General features: G+C 50.7%; 4 non-coding genes across 4 annotated transcripts; all 4 read left to right on the forward strand.

Moving 5' to 3' along the window:
- Positions 1–1,243: 1,243 nt before the first annotated feature.
- Positions 1,244–1,315, forward strand: trnap-agg (transfer RNA proline (anticodon AGG)). Its single transcript has one exon. It is a non-coding gene; the product is annotated as a tRNA-Pro (tRNA).
- A 2,117-nt stretch (positions 1,316–3,432) lies between these two features.
- On the forward strand, positions 3,433–3,504 carry trnap-agg (transfer RNA proline (anticodon AGG)). Its single transcript has one exon. It is a non-coding gene; the product is annotated as a tRNA-Pro (tRNA).
- Positions 3,505–5,621: 2,117 nt separating this feature from the next.
- Positions 5,622–5,693, forward strand: trnap-agg (transfer RNA proline (anticodon AGG)). The gene has a single exon. It is a non-coding gene; the product is annotated as a tRNA-Pro (tRNA).
- Positions 5,694–9,989: 4,296 nt separating this feature from the next.
- trnap-agg (transfer RNA proline (anticodon AGG)) lies at positions 9,990–10,061 on the forward strand. Its single transcript has one exon. It is a non-coding gene; the product is annotated as a tRNA-Pro (tRNA).
- Positions 10,062–12,083: the final 2,022 nt, after the last annotated feature.

A 12,083-nucleotide genomic window follows, 5' to 3' on the forward strand; every position in this document is an offset into this window, starting at 1 on the left:
TCAAAACAGCAACCTCCAACTGCCCTTAGTCTGCAAGGCAGTCCTTTCAAATGCGATGACAACGCCGGGACCTTCGTTGCCTATTGTACGAGCTGAACTTTTGTGCTCATCAATTTAACGCTCTTTCCATCAACTCATCTTGTCTTTTGACGCTTCGTGTTTTGCGCTCCTTTGACTATCGGCATATCGGGTGACTGCAAACACTGAAGTTCTTGCTTACGGAGTGTGGAACATTGTTTTCAAGTGATCGCTGTTCTGTCATGTTGACGCCGAGTGAATCTTTCTTTGGCAACATGGGCAGGCTGACAGCAGTGCGAGCGAAAGTAATGGCAAATTTCTTGACTTATTTCTGAATGTGAATGTTCTTTAGAAAAGGGATGCGGCGTTGCTTCTCGCCCGTCTAAAGGTCACGCATTCCAGACGTGGTTATGAGTGAACAGTTGCCGCAAGTGTTTGAAAAGAGCAAGAGAGGAAGCAGCCCTGCCCCGTGTGAGGATCAAACTCAGGCCCTTCAGATGACGAGACTGACGCACTACCAATTACGCAAACAAGCCCAGCTGCAGTACACACACCGGAAAGTTTGCCTCACATGGATTTCAGTCGCCCGTTCCCTAATCTTTAGACGCCCTCTGCTGAATGTTGCATTTGCCTTTTGATCTCACCGATACATTTTTGGTCTGTTTCTGTTGCGAGTCCGTCTTTCAGATCTCACCTAGCACAAGTCTCTGTGGCTGAAGTGGCCTCTCTGCTTCAGCATCGTGCCCTCACTCAGCCATTAAAAATGTCACTCGGACTTCTGACATGCTGACATGAAATGTCAAGAGAGAGGGGAGGAGTGACGCTTAAGCCAGAGAGAAGATGAAAAGGGGGCGTGGCTGCGAAACGCTTGACAGCTGCACGATGCTCTCCATGTAAGGCGGGACCACAGGCTAAAGGACACCTTTTGGCACATCAAGCTCTAAGCACACACCTGGAGGATGCGGGAATTGATCCTGCTATCTCCCACATGCAAAGCAAGCGCTGTACCATACAAGCCAACCCCCCTCGCTGGGACTTATGCCTCGGCGTCACCTAGTGCCGCTTGTTCCCCTCTTACCGGGCACAGTTCACTGCCCTTCGTCTGCAAGGCAGTCGTGTAATTGCAGCTTTCTTGACTTATTGATGAAGGTCTGACTGGACGAGCGAATGGCGCCTCTCCCCATCCTCAAGCTCGCTGACAGATTGAAATGGAAAGTGCTGCTGTGGCTCGTTGGTCTAGTGGTATGATTCTCGCTTAGGGTGCGAGAGGTCCCGGGTTCAACTCCCGGACGAGCCCTCGTGTGCTCTTTTCCTCCTCTTCCACAAGACTGGGAACTGATATCCACATCACTTCGCAGCGTCTGCTTATGGCAAACGATGGAATGTGACTAATGACTGAACGAGCCTGGTGAATTCTCATCACGTGGCACAATGAGAGCGTGCAGTCAGCTGTCCAAGGCGGCAACCTCAGTGCTCGTTCAAAAGAACACGTACTGAAAACTCATCACCACTGTGTCGTAGATGAGCACCGCGATCGCTTGTTGTCATGCGTCCTTTCTTGGGAAATGCAGAAGCAAAAACTGCCCTCTCTCAGCCACCGAAACGTGTGGGGCTCGCCTTGCGCTCTCTGCGCCTCACATATTTGTCGAGCTGTCTGCTCTTCTTTCTGTTGAAGTAATCAAGTTACGGGGCGTCCTGCAGCCTATGATGTTCTCACTGAGAGCTTTCAAGATTTGAAGGAAAACTACGAGCTTGATGGCTCAAGTCGAACGAATGTGATTGTTAAGCAATCGATGATCAAAAGCACGTCTTCTAACAATTCGTGAGAGTATTATCAGCACTGTTTTCACTCGGATATACTTTTCATTTGCTAAGCTGACAAATTGGACGATAAAATGCCGGAGACGCACTCAGTGCAGACTGAGGTTGGGAAGGAGGTGTGGCCCTTCAACGCTTGACAACTGAAGGACATTCTCTCCGCAACGGAGGAGCACCTGTCAGAAGTCGCAGAAGCTAAACAAGAGCACCGGGCTTCCGGAGATCCAAACTCAGACCTGGAGGATGCGGGCATCGATCCCGCTACCTCTTGCATGCTAAGCGAGCGCTCTACCATTTGAGCTAATCCCCCTTGCTTCATGCTTCTCGGCATCATGTCTTACCGCCTCTGCCCCTCTTACCGGGCACCGCCCACTGCCCTTGGTCTGCAAGGCAGTCCTTTCAAGTGCGATGACGACGCTGAGACCTTCGTTGCCTATTGTACGAGCTGAACTTTTGTGCTCATCAATTCAACGCTCTTTCCATCAACTCATCTTGTCTTTTGACGCTTCGTGTTTTGCGCTCCTTTGACTATCGGCATATCGGGTGACTGCAAACACTGAAGTTCTTGCTTACGGAGTGTGGAACATTGTTTTCAAGTGATCGCTGTTCTGTCATGTTGACGCCGAGTGAATCTTTCTTTGGCAACATGGGCAGGCTGACAGCAGTGCGAGCGAAAGTAATGGCAAATTTCTTGACTTATTTCTGAATGTGAATGTTCTTTAGAAAAGGGATGCGGCGTTGCTTCTCGCCCGTGTAAAGGTCACGCATTCCAGACGTGGTTATGAGCGAACAGTTGCCGCAAGTGTTTGAAAAGAGCAAGAGAGGAAGCAGCCCTGCCCCGTGTGAGGATCAAACTCAGGCCCTTCAGATGACGAGACTGACGCACTACCAATTACGCCAACAAGCCCAGCTGCAGTACACACACCGGAAAGTTTGCCTCACATGGATTTCAGTCGCCCGTTCCCTAATCTTTAGACGCCCTCTGCTGAATGTTGCATTTGCCTTTTGATCTCACCGATACATTTTTGGTCTGTTTCTGTTGCGAGTCCGTCTTTCAGATCTCACCTAGCACAAGTCTCTGTGGCTGAAGTGGCCTCTCTGCTTCAGCATCGTGCCCTCACTCAGCCATTAAAAATGTCACTCGGACTTCTGACATGCTGACATGAAATGTCAAGAGAGAGGGGAGGAGTGACGCTTAAGCCAGAGAGAAGATGAAAAGGGGGCGTGGCTGCGAAACGCTTGACAGCTGCACGATGCTCTCCATGTAAGGCGGGACCACAGGCTAAAGGACACCTTTCGGCACATCAAGCTCTAAGCACACACCTGGAGGATGCGGGAATTGATCCTGCTATCTCCCACATGCAAAGCAAGCGCTGTACCATACAAGCCAACCCCCCTCGCTGGGACTTATGCCTCGGCGTCACCTAGTGCCGCTTGTTCCCCTCTTACCGGGCACAGTTCACTGCCCTTCGTCTGCAAGGCAGTCGTGTAATTGCAGCTTTCTTGACTTATTGATGAAGGTCTGACTGGACGAGCGAATGGCGCCTCTCCCCATCCTCAAGCTCGCTGACAGATTGAAATGGAAAGTGCTGCTGTGGCTCGTTGGTCTAGTGGTATGATTCTCGCTTAGGGTGCGAGAGGTCCCGGGTTCAACTCCCGGACGAGCCCTCGTGTGCTCTTTTCCTCCTCTTCCACAAGACTGGGAACTGATATCCACATCACTTCGCAGCGTCTGCTTATGGCAAACGATGGAATGTGACTAATGACTGAACGAGCCTGGTGAATTCTCATCACGTGGCACAATGAGAGCGTGCAGTCAGCTGTCCAAGGCGGCAACCTCATTGCTCGTTCAAAAGAACACATACTGAAAACTCATCACCACTGTGTCGTAGATGAGCACCGCGATTGCTTGTTGTCATGCGTCCTTACTTGGGAAATGCAGAAGCAAAAACTGCCCTCTCTCAGCCACCGAAACGCGTGCGGCTCGCCTTGCGCTCTCTGCGCCTCACATATTTGTCGAGCTGTCTGCTCTTCTTTCTGTTGAAGTAATCAAGTTACGGGGCGTCCTGCAGCCTATGATGTTCTCACTGAGAGCTTTCAAGATTTGAAGGAAAACTACGAGCTTGATGGCTCAAGTCGAACGAATGTGATTGTTAAGCAATCGATGATCAAAAGCACGCCTTCTAACAATTCGTGAGAGTATTATCAGCACTGTTTTCACTCGGATATACTTTTCACTTGCTAAGCTGACAAATTGGACGAGAAAATGACGGAGACGCACTCAGTGCAGACTGAGGTTGGGAAGGAGGTGTGGCCCTTCAACGCTTGACAACTGAAGGACATTCTCTCCGCAACGGAGGAGCACCTGTCAGAAGTCGCAGAAGCTAAACAAGAGCACCGGGCTTCCGGAGATCCAAACTCAGACCTGGAGGATGCGGGCATCGATCCCGCTACCTCTTGCATGCTAAGCGAGCGCTCTACCATTTGAGCTAATCCCCCTTGCTTCATGCTTCTCGGCATCATGTCTTACCGCCTCTGCCCCTCTTACCGGGCACCGCCCACTGCCCTTGGTCTGCAAGGCAGTCCTTTCAAGTGCGATGACGACGCTGAGACCTTCGTTGCCTATTGTACGAGCTGAACTTTTGTGCTCATCAATTCAACGCTCTTTCCATCAACTCATCTTGTCTTTTGACGCTTCGTGTTTTGCGCTCCTTTGACTATCGGCATATCGGGTGACTGCAAACACTGAAGTTCTTGCTTACGGAGTGTGGAACATTGTTTTCAAGTGATCGCTGTTCTGTCATGTTGACGCCGAGTGAATCTTTCTTTGGCAACATGGGCAGGCTGACAGCAGTGCGAGCGAAAGTAATGGCAAATTTCTTGACTTATTTCTGAATGTGAATGTTCTTTAGAAAATGGATGCGGCGTTGCTTCTCGCCCGTGTAAAGGTCACGCATTCCAGACGTGGTTATGAGCGAACAGTTGCCGCAAGTGTTTGAAAAGAGCAAGAGAGGAAGCAGCCCTGCCCCGTGTGAGGATCAAACTCAGGCCCTTCAGATGACGAGACTGACGCACTACCAATTACGCCAACAAGCCCAGCTGCAGTACACACACCGGAAAGTTTGCCTCACATGGATTTCAGTCGCCCGTTCCCTAATCTTTAGACGCCCTCTGCTGAATGTTGCATTTGCCTTTTGATCTCACCGATACATTTTTGGTCTGTTTCTGTTGCGAGTCCGTCTTTCAGATCTCACCTAGCACAAGTCTCTGTGGCTGAAGTGGCCTCTCTGCTTCAGCATCGTGCCCTCACTCAGCCATTAAAAATGTCACTCGGACTTCTGACATGCTGACATGAAATGTCAAGAGAGAGGGGCGGAGTGACGCTTAAGCCAGAGAGAAGATGAAAAGGGGGCGTGGCTGCGAAACGTTTGACAGCTGCATGATGCTCTCCATGTAAGGCGGGACCACAGGCTAAAGGACACCTTTCGGCACATCAAGCTCTAAGCACACACCTGGAGGATGCGGGAATTGATCCTGCTATCTCCCACATGCAAAGCAAGCGCTGTACCATACAAGCCAACCCCCCTCGCTGGGACTTATGCCTCGGCGTCACCTAGTGCCGATTGTTCCCCTCTTACCGGGCACAGTTCACTGCCCTTCGTCTGCAAGGCAGTCGTGTAATTGCAGCTTTCTTGACTTATTGATGAAGGTCTGACTGGACGAGCAAATGGCGCCTCTCCCCATCCTCAAGCTCACTGACAGATTGAAATGGAAAGTGCTGCTGTGGCTCGTTGGTCTAGTGGTATGATTCTCGCTTAGGGTGCGAGAGGTCCCGGGTTCAACTCCCGGACGAGCCCTCGTGTGCTCTTTTCCTCCTCTTCCACAAGACTGGGAACTGATATCCACATCACTTCGCAGCGTCTGCTTATGGCAAACGATGGAATGTGACTAATGACTGAACGAGCCTGGTGAATTCTCATCACGTGGCACAATGAGAGCGTGCAGTCAGCTGTCCAAGGCGGCAACCTCATTGCTCGTTCAAAAGAACACGTACTGAAAACTCATCACCACTGTGTCGTAGATGAGCACCGCGATCGCTTGTTGTCATGCGTCCTTACTTGGGAAATGCAGAATAAAAAACTGCCCTCTCTCAGCCACCGAAACGTGAAGGGCTCGCCTTGCGCTCTCTGCGCCTCACATATTTGTCGAGCTGTCTGCTCTTCTTTCTGTTGAAGTAATCAAGTTACGGGGCGTCCTGCAGCCTATGATGTTCTCACTGAGAGCTTTCAAGATTTGAAGGAAAACTACGAGCTTGATGGCTCAAGTCGAACGAATGTGATTGTTAAGCAATCGATGATCAAAAGCACGTCTTCTAACAATTCGTGAGAGTATTATCAGCACTGTTTTCACTCGGATATACTTTTCACTTGCTAAGCTGACAAATTGGACGAGAAAATGCCGGAGACGCACTCAGTGCAGACTGAGGTTGGGAAGGAGGTGTGGCCCTTCAACGCTTGACAACTGAAGGACATTCTCTCCGCAACGGAGGAGCACCTGTCAGAAGTCGCAGAAGCTAAACAAGAGCACCGGGCTTCCGGAGATCCAAACTCAGACCTGGAGGATGCGGGCATCGATCCCGCTACCTCTTGCATGCTAAGCGAGCGCTCTACCATTTGAGCTAATCCCCCTCGTTTCATGTGTCTCGGCATCATGTCTTACCGCCTCTGCCCCTCTTACCGGGCACCGCCCAATGCCCTTGGTCTGCAAGGCAGTCCTTTCAAGTGCGATGACGACGCTGAGACCTTCGTTGCCTATTGTACGAGCTGAACTTTTGTGCTCATCAATTCAACGCTCTTTCCATCAACTCATCTTGTCTTTTGACGCTTCGTGTTTTGCGCTCCTTTGACTATCAGCATATCGGGTGACTGCAAACACTGAAGTTCTTGCTTACGGAGTGTGGAACATTGTTTTCAAGTGATCGCTGTTCTGTCATGTTGACGCCGAGTGAATCTTTCTTTGGCAACATGGGCAGGCTGACAGCAGTGCGAGCGAAAGTAATGGCAAATTTCTTGACTTATTTCTGAATGTGAATGTTCTTTAGAAAAGGGATGCGGCGTTGCTTCTCGCCCGTGTAAAGGTCACGCATTCCAGACGTGGTTATGAGCGAACAGTTGCCGCAAGTGTTTGAAAAGAGCAAGAGAGGAAGCAGCCCTGCCCCGTGTGAGGATCAAACTCAGGCCCTTCAGATGACGAGACTGACGCACTACCAATTACGCCAACAAGCCCAGCTGCAGTACACACACCGGAAAGTTTGCCTCACATGGATTTCAGTCGCCCGTTCCCTAATCTTTAGACGCCCTCTGCTGAATGTTGCATTTGGTGCCGATACATTTTTGGTCTGTTTCTGTTGCGAGTCCGTCTTTCAGATCTCACCTAGCACAAGTCTCTGTGGCTGAAGTGGCCTCTCTGCTTCAGCATCGTGCCCTCACTCAGCCATTAAAAATGTCACTCGGACTTCTGACATGCTGACATGAAATGTCAAGAGAGAGGGGAGGAGTGACGCTTAAGCCAGAGAGAAGATGAAAAGGGGGCGTGGCTGCGAAACGCTTGACAGCTGCACGATGCTCTCCATGTAAGGCGGGACCACAGGCTAAAGGACACCTTTCGGCACATCAAGCTCTAAGCACACACCTGGAGGATGCGGGAATTGATCCTGCTATCTCCCACATGCAAAGCAAGCGCTGTACCATACAAGCCAACCCCCCTCGCTGGGACTTATGCCTCGGCGTCACCTAGTGCCGCTTGTTCCCCTCTTACCGGGCACAGTTCACTGCCCTTCGTCTGCAAGGCAGTCGTGTAATTGCAGCTTTCTTGACTTATTGATGAAGGTCTGACTGGACGAGCGAATGGCGCCTCTCCCCATCCTCAAGCTCGCTGACAGATTGAAATGGAAAGTGCTGCTGTGGCTCGTTAGTCTAGTGGTATGATTCTCGCTTAGGGTGCGAGAGGTCCCGGGTTCAACTCCCGGACGAACCCTCGTGTGCTCTTTTCCTCCTCTTCCACAAGACTGGGAACTGATATCCACATCACTTCGCAGCGTCTGCTTATGGCAAACGATGGAATGTGACTAATGACTGAACGAGCCTGGTGAATTCTCATCACGTGGCACAATGAGAGCGTGCAGTCAGCTGTCCAAGGCGGCAACCTCATCGCTCGTTCAAAAGAACACGTACTGAAAACTCATCACCACTGTGTCGTAGATGAGCACCGCGATCGCTTGTTGTCATGCGTCCTTACTTGGGAAATGCAGAAGCAAAAACTGCCCTCTCTCAGCCACCGAAACGTGTGCGGCTCGCCTTGCGCTCTCTGCGCCTCACATATTTGTCGAGCTGTCTGCTCTTCTTTCTGTTGAAGTAATCAAGTTACGGGGCGTCCTGCAGCCTATGATGTTCTCACTGAGAGCTTTCAAGATTTGAAGGAAAACTACGAGCTTGATGGCTCAAGTCGAACGAATGTGATTGTTAAGCAATCGATGATCAAAAGCACGTCTTCTAACAATTCGTGAGAGTATTATCAGCACTGTTTTCACTCGGATATACTTTTCATTTGCTAAGCTGACAAATTGGACGATAAAATGCCGGAGACGCACTCAGTGCAGACTGAGGTTGGGAAGGAGGTGTGGCCCTTCAACGCTTGACAACTGAAGGACATTCTCTCCGCAACGGAGGAGCACCTGTCAGAAGTCGCAGAAGCTAAACAAGAGCACTGGGCTTCCGGAGATCCAAACTCAGACCTGGAGGACGCGGGCATCGATCCCGCTACCTCTTGCATACTAAGCGAGCACTCTAACATTTGAGCTAATCCCCCTCGCTTCATGCGTCTCGGCATCATGTCTTACCGCCTCTGCCCCTCTTACCGGGCACCGCCCACTGCCCTTGGTCTGCAAGGCAGTCCTTTCAAGTGCGATGACGACGCTGAGACCTTCGTTGCCTATTGTACGAGCTGAACTTTTGTGCTCATCAATTCAACGCTCTTTCCATCAACTCATCTTGTCTTTTGACGCTTCGTGTTTTGCGCTCCTTTGACTATCAGCATATCGGGTGACTGCAAACACTGAAGTTCTTGCTTACGGAGTGTGGAACATTGTTTTCAAGTGATCGCTGTTCTGTCATGTTGACGCCGAGTGAATCTTTCTTTGGCAACATGGGCAGGCTGACAGCAGTGCGAGCGAAAGTAATGGCAAATTTCTTGACTTATTTCTGAATGTGAATGTTCTTTAGAAAAGGGATGCGGCGTTGCTTCTCGCCCGTGTAAAGGTCACGCATTCCAGACGTGGTTATGAGCGAACAGTTGCCGCAAGTGTTTGAAAAGAGCAAGAGAGGAAGCAGCCCTGCCCCGTGTGAGGATCAAACTCAGGCCCTTCAGATGACGAGACTGACGCACTACCAATTACGCCAACAAGCCCAGCTGCAGTACACACACCGGAAAGTTTGCCTCACATGGATTTCAGTCGCCCGTTCCCTAATCTTTAGACGCCCTCTGCTGAATGTTGCATTTGCCTTTTGATCTCACCGATACATTTTTGGTCTGTTTCTGTTGCGAGTCCGTCTTTCAGATCTCACCTAGCACAAGTCTCTGTGGCTGAAGTGGCCTCTCTGCTTCAGCATCGTGCCCTCACTCAGCCATTAAAAATGTCACTCGGACTTCTGACATGCTGACATGAAATGTCAAGAGAGAGGGGAGGAGTGACGCTTAAGCCAGAGAGAAGATGAAAAGGGGGCGTGGCTGCGAAACGCTTGACAGCTGCACGATGCTCTCCATGTAAGGCGGGACCACAGGCTAAAGGACACCTTTCGGCACATCAAGCTCTAAGCACACACCTGGAGGATGCGGGAATTGATCCTGCTATCTCCCACATGCAAAGCAAGCGCTGTACCATACAAGCCAACCCCCCTCGCTAGGACTTATGCCTCGGCGTCACCTAGTGCCGCTTGTTCCCCTCTTACCGGGCACAGTTCACTGCCCTTCGTCTGCAAGGCAGTCGTGTAATTGCAGCTTTCTTGACTTATTGATGAAGGTCTGACTGGACGAGCGAATGGCGCCTCTCCCCATCCTCAAGCTCGCTGACAGATTGAAATGGAAAGTGCTGCTGTGGCTCGTTGGTCTAGTGGTATGATTCTCGCTTAGGGTGCGAGAGGTCCTGGGTTCAACTCCCGGACGAGCCCTCGTGTGCTCTTTTCCTCCTCTTCCACAAGACTGGGAACTGATATCCACATCACTTCGCAGCGTCTGCTTATGGCAAACGATGGAATGTGACTAATGACTGAACGAGCCTGGTGAATTCTCATCACGTGGCACAATGAGAGCGTGCAGTCAGCTGTCCAAGGCGGCAACCTCATTGCTCGTTCAAAAGAACACGTACTGAAAACTCATCACCACTGTGTCGTAGATGAGCACCGCGATCGCTTGTTGTCATGCGTCCTTACTTGGGAAATGCAGAAGCAAAAACTGCCCTCTCTCAGCCACCGAAACGTGTGCGGCTCGCCTTGCGCTCTCTGCGCCTCACATATTTGTCGAGCTGTCTGCTCTTCTTTCTGTTGAAGTAATCAAGTTACGGGGCGTCCTGCAGCCTATGATGTTCTCACTGAGAGCTTTCAAGATTTGAAGGAAAACTACGAGCTTGATGGCTCAAGTCGAACGAATGTGATTGTTAAGCAATCGATGATCAAATGCACGTCTTCTAACAATTCGTGAGAGTATTATCAGCACTGTTTTCACTCGGATATACTTTTCACTTGCTAAGCTGACAAATTGGACGAGAAAATGCCGGAGACGCACTCAGTGCAGACTCAGGTTGGGAAGGAGGTGTGGCCCTTCAACGCTTGACAACTGAAGGACATTCTCTCCGCAACGGAGGAGCACCTGTCAGAAGTCGCAGAAGCTAAACAAGAGCACCGGGCTTCCGGAGATCCAAACTCAGACCTGGAGGATGCGGGCATCGATCCCGCTACCTCTTGCATGCTAAGCGAGCGCTCTACCATTTGAGCTAATCCCCCTCGTTTCATGTGTCTCGGCATCATGTCTTACCGCCTCTGCCCCTCTTACCGGGCACCGCCCACTGCCCTTGGTCTGCAAGGCAGTCCTTTCAAGTGCGATGACGACGCTGAGACCTTCGTTGCCTATTGTACGAGCTGAACTTTTGTGCTCATCAATTCAACGCTCTTTCCATCAACTCATCTTGTCTTTTGACGCTTCGTGTTTTGCGCTCCTTTGACTATCGGCATATCGGGTGACTGCAAACACTGAAGTTCTTGCTTACGGAGTGTGGAACATTGTTTTCAAGTGATCGCTGTTCTGTCATGTTGACGCCGAGTGAATCTTTCTTTGGCAACATGGGCAGGCTGTCAGCAGTGCGAGCGAAAGTAATGGCAAATTTCTTGACTTATTTCTGAATGTGAATGTTCTTTAGAAAAGGGATGCGGCGTTGCTTGTCGCCCGTGTAAAGGTCACGCATTCCAGACGTGGTTATGAGCGAACAGTTGCCGCAAGTGTTTGAAAAGAGCAAGAGAGGAAGCAGCCCTGCCCCGTGTGAGGATCAAACTCAGGCCCTTCAGATGACGAGACTGACGCACTACCAATTACGCCAACAAGCCCAGCTGCAGTACACACACCGGAAAGTTTGCCTCACATGGATTTCAGTCGCCCGTTCCCTAATCTTTAGACGCCCTCTGCTGAATGTTGCATTTGGTGCCGATACATTTTTGGTCTGTTTCTGTTGCGAGTCCGTCTTTCAGATCTCACCTAGCACAAGTCTCTGTGGCTGAAGTGGCCTCTCTGCTTCAGCATCGTGCCCTCACTCAGCCATTAAAAATGTCACTCGGACTTCTGACATGCTGACATGAAATGTCAAGAGAGAGGGGCGGAGTGACGCTTAAGCCAGAGAGAAGATGAAAAGGGGGCGTGGCTGCGAAACGCTTGACAGCTGCACGATGCTCTCCATGTAAGGCGGGACCACAGGCTAAAGGACACCTTTCGGCACATCAAGCTCTAAGCACACACCTGGAGGATGCGGGAATTGATCCTGCTATCTCCCACATGCAAAGCAAGCGCTGTACCATACAAGCCAACCCCCCTCGCTGGGACTTATGCCTCGGCGTCACCTAGTGCCGCTTGTTCCCCTCTTACCGGGCACAGTTCACTGCCCTTCGTCTGCAAGGCAGTCGTGTAATTGCAGCTTTCTTGACTTA

This window comes from Lepisosteus platostomus, chromosome 5 (genome assembly GCF_059453375.1).
Source record: "Lepisosteus platostomus isolate fLepPlt1 chromosome 5, fLepPlt1.hap1, whole genome shotgun sequence".
NCBI classification, from domain to species: Eukaryota; Metazoa; Chordata; class Actinopteri; order Semionotiformes; family Lepisosteidae; genus Lepisosteus; species Lepisosteus platostomus.